Genomic DNA, 7,602 nt, shown 5'->3' with positions numbered 1-7,602 from the left:
CGGCGGCACTTGGAGGCTGAGCAGTTGGAGGCGGGGCTCGTGCTGTGACGCCCGCCTCGCCTCGCCCCGCCCCGCCCCGCCCCGCCCCGCCCCGCCCCGCCCCGCCCCGCGCACGTTGCCAGGGTGATCAGGTGACTCCCGGTTCGCTGCACTGGGGGCGGCCGTGACGTCAGGCGCCGGGCTGCTCCTCACTCGCTCTGAGACAGGTGCGGCGAGTCTACTGCGGGCTGGTCCGGGCTCTTCAGGTCCAGACCCGACCGTTATCCAGTCGGTTCGTGGAGAGGAGAGGTGAGGTGTGGCGAACCTGGCCGGACCCAGCTGGGACCAGGGCGGGGATCAGGCGCGGACAGGGCGCGTCCAGGGCTGTGCGCGTACCCGGGCTCCCCAGAGAGCGCCCTTAGAACTGGCGGGCACCCAGGCGGGCCGGTTTCAGGCAGGGGTTCGCGCAGCCCCTGGGGAGGGGCAGGGAGGCAGGGAAACGGCCGCCGCCAGCTGGATCCCTTCTGGCGCCCCGCGGCTACTCTGAGTCTCCTGGTCGCCGCGCCGCGCGTCCCGGCGGTGGACTCGCAGGGGCTCCGCGTCGCTGCGGTTCTAGTCTCACGAGGAGTCGGCGGGCTCGGAGCGGGGCTTGCCACACCCCGTCCCGGGGGACGTCCGCGGGAGGCTTCTGGATTTCCTTGCCTTGAGCTGCGATTTCTGAAGCGCCGCTCTGCGTGTTCCGAGCTGGGCCAGCCGGGGGCAGGGGGCCGGTCGCGAGTCCCGCGGGTGGGAGCAGAGCGGAAGTAACTAGTGACTGGAAGTAACTAGGGGACGCGAAGCCGGCCCTCGGAGGCCGGGGTGTTCAAAGAAGTCGTTGCGGGGGAAAGGAATCCCGGCTGCTGTTGAGAGCCGTGGATTGGGATCTGAGCGGACCTGTTGGAGGAAGTGAAATCTGAGCCGGGTCCTGACGGGTGGGAACTAATCTCCCGGTAGCAGTGGAGGTTGCAGGGGGGAGAGAAGGAGGGGAGGACCCCTGGGGAAGGAGCCCATGAGGAAAAACGGTTTGGGGACTAACTGGACCGTCTGCTGGGCTGTTTTGGGGGAAAAAAATCTTTGGAGAATTAGGTTAGGGAGGGTAGGAAAGCACCCTTGAGTGCTCAGCTGAGAGGCACTGTGTCCTGTGGGGAGCCATTGAAACGTTGGCTAGATTGGGGTAGGGGGAACACTGAGGAAGTTGGTGTGAGGGCAACACTGAGGAAGTTGGTGTGACATTCCGGCAGAAAGGTGACAACACTCTTCTCTGATGGGATGCCTCGAACCCTGCTTATGAAATACTTGTAACCGACAAAGGTAGGGGCTCAGGCAGCCAGGTGCCTTCTCCAGCCGTTGTTGGCAGATCTTGAAAAATTTAACAAAAAATAATTGTACATATTTATAGATTTATACAATATGATACATGTAAACTTTGTGGAGTAATCATGTTAGCAGACTTTTTTTTTTTTTTTAATTCCTTCTTATGAAAGGACCCACCCAAGGGCAGCTCATTTTCGAGTATCTCATTTGACTGGATTTAATGACTGATTGAGAGCTCTGCCTCCCTCAGTATGCAGGGAGGTTATAGCGTCCACAGCACTTTGCCCTTCAGAGGTTTCAGAGTGTCTTACAAACACCTCTTATACCTACGGTGAAATCCAAATCCCAAATGACTGGTAAGAGATTTAATAGGGGGAAGTTATTAAAGGCGAACCAGTACTGAAAACATTCATATGGGGCACTGGGTGAGCTGAAAGGAGTCCCATACTATTTATTAATTGTAGATCAAAGATCTCTAGTCCTGGCCGGCCGCGGTGGCTCACGCCTGTAATCCCAGCACCTTGGGAGGCCAAAGCAGGCGGATCACGAGGTCAGGACATCGAGACCATCCTGACTAACACAGTGAAACCCCGTCTCTACTAAAAATACAAAAAACAAGCCGGGCGTGGTGGCGGGCGCCTGTAGTCCCAGCTACACGGGAGGCTGAGGCAGGAGAATGGCGTGAACCCGGGAGGCAGAGCTTGCAGTGAGCCGAGACTGCGCCACTGCACTCCAGCCTGGGCGACAGAGCGAGACTCTGTCTCAAAAAAAAAAAAAAAAAAAAAAAATTCTGTAGTCCTTTCCTACTAGCTTTGAGTTTCTCAGTGTAAGGCTGCGTGTTAGTTAGCTATTTTGTCTTAATTTCATGAGCAACAGGAAAAATATATTTTGGTTGTATGAAAAAGAATGCTTTGGTAATTTATGATTTTTCCCAGCCCTGAAATTTATTGGTGCTATGACCAAAAAAATACACAGCTGTCTATTTTATTTATTTGTTTATTTTTGAGACAGAGTCTTGCTCTGTCGCCCAGGCTGGAGTGCAGTATTGAGATCTCGGCTCACTGCAACCTTTGCCTCCTGGGTTCAAGAACTGTCTATTTTATGTTGAAACTTACCAACGTCTGTTTTCTAGGAGGTAGTGAAATTTATTTTGTATTTCTTTGACTCCAGAAAACAGAACTGGACCTCCAGGGATCCTGTACAGTAAAAGGCAGGTTTGAAAATTGTGAAGGAAGGTGGCCGCAGCTGGTTTCTGCGTAAATATAGAAACCAGTGCAGCACTCAAAGGAGGGCAAATCCAGGGTGAGACCTGGGGAAACGAGACTTCCAATCAGATCAGTGAAGTCATTCTCTGTAAAAGAAGCCCCGAAGTGTGTAAAAGGCCAGAGTAGTTTTCTCTCCCTGTGTTCCTGCTGAGTGGTAGAGATTATGATAGTGATTTTTAAGGGGCTTTGCAGGAGGCTGTTAATATTAAGAATCGCTGGAAATCAGATGTCTTGACCACATTAAAAAATTTAGAAAAGTAACTATTTTCCAGATCTCTTTGATAATATTTGAGGTGACCAACTAATTGTGGTTCCCTTGGAAAGAAACAGTCCACCCCCTCCTTTCCCAAACAAAATAACTATGTGCTGTCAGGGCAGTTAAGTAGGCCAAAAGTTTTTGGAAATTTTCCGCTTTCATTCACCCCTGCCACCCCCACAAGTTTTCCCATTGGTAGAGAACTTAAGACTTTACTGTCAGGAAAAAAATGTTAGTGTGTTTCCCTAAATACAAGCTATAATAAACAACAGGGCTGGGCTTTAACAGAAACGCTCTTTCTTAAGGGGAACTGGGCTGAGGTGAAAGGCAGGGCTAGGGTATGGGATGGAGCATTTTGAGCTCACCTTTAGTCAACTAAGGCCTTGATCAGGGCACTCCTTTCTTGGCACAGAAACTTTCTTTGACCTTGAATGCGGGTCAGTACCTCCTCACAGAGGTACCGAGGAGAATTAATGAGAGGCTTATATGAAATTTGAGCTCTTCCAAGGCAGAATGTTTTACTTCTTGGATGAATGGTATATTTTGAGATGTGATAAAAGTGTTTTGAAAGAGTTTGAAGTTCTAAATTTTTGGGAAAGCCTTATTCAAGGCCTTCCTTTTTTTTTTTTTTTTTTTTTTTCAGAAACAGGGCTTGCTATGTTTTCCAGGTTGGTCTGTAACTCCTGGGTTCAAGTGATGCTCCCACCTCAACCCTGTGAGTAGCTGGGACTACAGGCGACCATGCCTGGCTATCTAAGGCCTTTTTGCTTATTTGGTTTTTTAAATTTTTTTGAGACAGAGTCTGGCTCTGTTGCCTGGGCTGGAGTGCAGTGGTGTGATCTCAGCTCACTGCAACCTCTGCCTCCTGGGCTCAAGCCATCCTCCTGCCTCAGTCTCCTGAGTAGCTGGGACTACAGGCCTGCACCACCACACCTAGCTAATTTTTTGTGTTTTTTTTGTAGAGCTGGAGCTTTGCCATGTTGCCCAGGCTTACCTCAAACTCCTGGGCTCAAGCGATCTGCCTGCCTCAGCCTCCCAAAGCGCTAGGATTATAGGCATGAGCCACCATGCCTGACCTTTTTGCTTGTTTTGTTTTTTTGTTTTTTTTGTTTTGTTTTGTTTTTCCTGGGGCTTTATGGGCTTGGTTACTAATCAGCCTGTAATCAAGATCTGAGGCCCAGTGCGGTAATCCTAGCACTTTGGGAGGCTGAGGCAAGAGGATCGCTTGAGCCCAGGAGTTCAAGACCAGCCTGAACAACACAAGGAGACCCCCATTGCTACAAAAAAATTTTTAAAAATTAGCTGGGCATGTGGTATGTGCCTGTAATCCTAGCTACTCAGGAGGCTGAGGCAGGAGGGTTGCTGGAGCCCAGGAGTTTGAGGCTGCAATGAACTATGGTCACGCCACCACACTCTAGCCTGGAAGACAGAATGAGACCTTGTCGCTTAAAAAAAAGGCCGGGCGCGGTGGCTCAAGCCTGTAATCCCAGCACTTTGGGAGGCCGAGACGGGCGGATCACGAGGTCAGGAGATCGAGACCATCCTGGCTAACACGGTGAAACCCCGTCTCTACTAAAAATATACAAAAATCTAGCCAGGCGAGGTGGCGGGCGCCTGTAGTCCCAGCTACTGCGGAGGCTGAGGCAGGAGAATGGTGTAAACCCGGGAGGCGGAGCTTGCAGTGAGCTGAGATCCGGCCACTGCACTCCAGCCCGGGCGACAGAGCGAGACTCTGTCTCAAAAAAAATAAATAAAAAATTAAAAATGGCTGGGCACAGTGGCCCACACCTGTAATCTCAGCACTTTGAGAGGCCGAGGTGGGTGGATTGCTTGATGCCGGGAGTTCAAGACCAGCCTGGCCAACATGGTGAAACCCTGTTTCTACTAAAATTACAAAAACTAGCTGGGCGTGGTAGCGTACGCCTGTAATCCCAGCTAAGTCGGGAGGCTGAGGCACAAGAATTGCTTGAACCCAGGAGGCAGAGGTTGCAATGAGCCAAGATCGTGCCACTGCACTCCAGCCTGGGAGACAGAGGGAGGCTCTGTCTCAAAAATAAAAATAAAAATCTGGAAGCCTGAGGCTAACTAAATTCCTGTTTGTATTTCATATATAAATAGTAAAGCTCAGATTGTTCACTCTCTTTTTTTTCTTTCTTTTCTTTTTCTTTTTTTTTTTTTTGAGGTGGAGTCTCGCTCTGTCGCCCGGGCTGGAGTGCAGTGGCCGGATCTCAGCTCACTGCAAGCTCCGCCTCCCGGGTTCATGCCATTCTCCTGCCTCAGCCTCCCGAGTAGCTGGGACTATAGGCGCCCACCACCTCGCCCGGCTAGTTTTTTTGTATTTTTTAGTAGAGACGGGGTTTCACCATGTTAGCCAGGATGGTCTCGATCTCCTGACCTCGTGATCCACCCGTCTCGGCCTCCCAAAGTGCTGAGATTACAGGCTTGAGCCACCGCACCCGGCCTTCTTTTTCTTTTTTTTTTTCTTTTGAGACAGAGTCTTGCTCTGTCTCCCAGGCCGGAGTGCAATGGCATGATCTCAGCTCACTGCAACCTCTGCCTCACAGGTTCAAATGATTCTCCTGCCTCAGCCTCCCGAGTAGCTGGGACTACAGGCGTGCACTACCACACCCGGCTAATTTTTTGTATTTTTAGTAGAGACAGGGTTTCACCATGTTGGCCAGGCTGGTCTTGAACTCCTGACCTCAGGTGATCCATCCACCTCAGCCTCCCAAAGTGCTGGGATTACAGATGTGAGTCACCGCGCCCAGCCTCACTCTCTTTTTTCTTTTATTCTCTGCTAAACTGGTCTTGTTTTTTTTTTTTTTTTTTTTTTTGGAGTGCCTGGAGTAAACCAGTAACATAGAAGGCTGTGGGACTGGCAGCCTTTGACCCAGCATCCTTTTTAACAGCAAGGGTATTATCAGAAAGTGTCACAGCCCTCAAAGGAGTTAGTTATTAAGCCGGTCAGAGATGAAAGGGAGTAATATTGCTCACTAAATTGGATGAGGAGTGAAATAGTCATCTTTTAAAATTTCCCTCACCTGTGTCAGGCCACCAGTCCTGTCACTCAATGTAGTAAGATTCAAGTGCTTCCTGATGTGCCCAGGGACACTACGTACTGAACTACAACATCCAACTTTTAGACTTCTGACATTTGTTGGCCAGGTCAAGCTCTCTCTCATGAGGGAAATTCTGACAGAAAAGGCTTTCTGTTTTCTATAGGCTTAGCTGAGTGCCATGTTTCAGGCTTCCAAGCTCCTCACGCTTGGCCAAGGCTACTAATTGGCTTGGCTATAAAATGGGAGTCAACAATTAAACAGCAGCAGTATAAAGCAAGGGAATTGAACACGAGCTGACCCTCCCACTTTACAACCAAAAAGGTTCACACCACTTTGGGCACTACACAAAGGAATCTTCAAAAGGAAGTGAGCTTGGAATGATTCCTATGTAGCTTTTAGGAGATGTATGTGGAATATTATTATTGATTTAGGCCTCAAAGCCAGATCTTGGAAACTGGGTAGGTCCTCACATCTAAAGCAAAGGAGACAAATGGTTTGAATCCGTTCTCTGTGGGCAGCAAGCTTGTGGTATGACTTTGCCAAAAACAACAGATGATTTATTTTTTCTGAACTCTTCATTAAATAGTTTAAGGGAGAATATTGATGGTCATGGTGGGAGGAGAGTTTGATCTACCTGATTTACTCACTGAAGAGTAAATGCCTTATTCAGAGGTGCCTGTCACTAGTTTCCTGATTATTTGTGCTAAAGAATCATTAGCCAGTCTCAAGAGCATTGGCTCAGAAAACATCGTAACTGAAAACTATCTAGGTATGCTGCTTATTCAGATAAAAGTAGGGATGGGAAACAGTTGAACTACAAAGACATTTGGGGAGAGGAAGACCTGGGAAATGGTGCTAGACTTCTGCCACGTTAAACGTTTAATGCTGCATGCAGTACTTTACCAGTCAGCTTTCAGTTTCAGAATCTTGGGCAGAATCAGTTGGGGAGAAAGTGTGTGAAGAGAGGGACATTTGTAAGAATGTGCCTATTCCGTGAGCCCTTATTGTTAAGTCGAATACTTAGTGCTTTCCTGCTGCCACTAACTTCCTGGACACTCCAGATTTTGCCCTTCCGCCTCTTCCCCACTAACAACCTTCCCTCCCCAGCACCACCCTTTCTAAAGCCCGTCTAATCTTTGATTGCAGTTTCTGCACCCTTCTGGCTCTGCTAACTTTGTTGAATTTTTGTGACCTTTAATGTCTGGTGGTGGCTATGTGAAAAACTAATGAAGAATAATTGTATTTATTTACTGATTATTATTTTGATTTAGAGACAGTCTGCCAGCCTAGAGTGCATGGCATGATCATAGCTCAGTGCAGGCTCAAACTCCTGGGCTCAAACGATCTTCCCACCTCAGTCTCCTGAGTAGCTAGGACTACAGGCACGTGCCACTGGGCCTGGTTAATTTTTTATTTTTATTTTATAGAGATGGGAGTCTCACTATGTTGCCCAGGCTGGTCTCGAACTCCTGAGCTCAAGCAATACTGCTGCATGAGCTGCTGCACCTGCAAGAGCCACGGGGGCCACTGCCACTGCAACATAGCAGGACCCCCGTCTGTATTTTTTGTTATGCTGACTAGGTCTTGCTATGTTGACTAGGCTGTTCTCAAAGTCCTAGCCTGAAGGGATCCTCCTGCCTCAGCTTCCCAAAGTGTGTGACACCACCTTTGGCCGGGTAGTTGTATTTAA

At 49.1% G+C, this 7,602-nt stretch overlaps 1 protein-coding gene across 3 annotated transcripts in view; it reads left to right on the top strand.

The window, feature by feature from the left end:
• The first annotated feature begins 102 nt into the window (after positions 1–102).
• Positions 103–7,602, top strand: part of CYSTM1 (cysteine rich transmembrane module containing 1) — a 67,950-nt gene continuing 60,450 nt past the window's right edge. The window contains exon 1 of one of the 3 annotated variants that reach the window (XM_033181021.1): positions 103–288. The gene's annotated coding sequence lies outside the window, so the exon portion shown is untranslated. The remainder of the gene's footprint in view (positions 289–7,602) is intronic. The other 2 variants (XM_033181020.1, XM_033181022.1) reach the window with 2 other exon arrangements.

This window comes from Trachypithecus francoisi, unplaced genomic scaffold (genome assembly GCF_009764315.1).
Source record: "Trachypithecus francoisi isolate TF-2019V2 unplaced genomic scaffold, Tfra_2.0 Lachesis_group2, whole genome shotgun sequence".
NCBI lineage: Eukaryota > Metazoa > Chordata > Mammalia > Primates > Cercopithecidae > Trachypithecus > Trachypithecus francoisi.
The sequence above is the reverse complement of the archived record's forward strand: the minus strand, read 5'-3'. Positions and strand labels throughout refer to the sequence as shown.